This window comes from Myotis davidii, unplaced genomic scaffold, assembly GCF_000327345.1.
Source record: "Myotis davidii unplaced genomic scaffold, ASM32734v1 scaffold53, whole genome shotgun sequence".
Taxonomy (NCBI): Eukaryota; Metazoa; Chordata; class Mammalia; order Chiroptera; family Vespertilionidae; genus Myotis; species Myotis davidii.
The window spans coordinates 1,781,949-1,783,293 of record NW_006286140.1 but is presented as its reverse complement, the minus strand read 5'-3'; positions in this window follow the sequence as shown (position 1 = coordinate 1,783,293).

Sequence of the window (1,345 nt, the reverse complement as noted above, 5' to 3'; positions counted from 1 at the left end):
GATAGAGAGAGAGAGAAACATGAATGATGAGAATCATTGGTCAGCTGCCTTCTGCATGCCCCCTACTGGAGATTGAGACCACAGCCTGGGCATATGCCCTTGACTAGAATTGAACGCAGGGCCCTTCAGTCCCCCGGCTGATTGATGATCTATTCACTGAGCCAAACCAGCTAGGGCCCACTTCCAGTTTTGTATATAATTCTTACATGCAATGTGCAGTTTATAGTATCACGTTTATCTCAGAGAGACTTGAATTACATTAAGTATTCACATGAAGCAAGAGGAAGTTGTCACTTGGAGGTATTTGGGCTAAGACAACTTTAGTAACTACTTAGTTAGATTTTAATAACTTTTTAATTCAGAAAATGTTCACTTTAAATATACTAAGAAAGAAAATTATTTTTATTGTATTTATTAAAAAAATTTTATGTACATTGTATGTACATTGAAAAGTTCTATTTTTTTAAGTTTATGGAGCAATAAAGTTATATTTTTAAAAACAGAGTTTGCTCTGATCAACCAACTAAACTTTAGAAAGTTGCTTCTTTTCATTCCACATGAGAGTAGTTCAGGAGCCAGCATTGTCTTACTTTCCACATAAGGTGTGATATATTAAGAGCATTTAAGGTCATGGTTTAGGCTTACCCTTAAGCTTCTATCAATAATGAAGTTCTGAACATGTTCTAGACAACATTCTTTTTGTTTTCAAAGGTTAATTGCAGAGTTTCCTGTGTATTTCTATCCTGTGAGCAAATATTCCATTAGCAAATTAGTTAGCCAGCTCAATGGATCTGATTATTTGTGTCTATTTGCCAGGTGTAAAAAAAGAAACAGAAATCCACTTTGATGTCTAGGCACATGTCATGTGTCTATACTATAGTGTTATGTGGCTTTGAATATGGTTTGTCTCACACAAAAAAAGGCTATTTGTTTCAACCAATGAATACCACATCATGTCTTTGTTTAGTCTGTTCATCTGCTTGCCCTGATATCATTATATATTAATTTAAAAATAAGATCATCAGTAACCCTGTTCAATCAGAATCACTTCTGTAGTTTTCTCAAGATTTTTCAGTCTATCTATGATATATATGATTGGAGTTGATCTTAATCAAGTCATTTCACCTGGTTAGGCTTTAGGTTCCTCCTCTATAAAATAAGGGGCTAGAACGCAAGAATTTTTCTGGTTTAATTTAAAGTGATTCTATTACCTCAGTTTTTGTGCTGGATAATGCTGATGCATTCACAGGTGTACCACATAGGCTCCCAAAGTAGGCATTTACCATGTGGGCCCAGGTTCTGGTAGTGATGAAACCAGTAACGAGAAGTAGTGTGGACTAGCTGC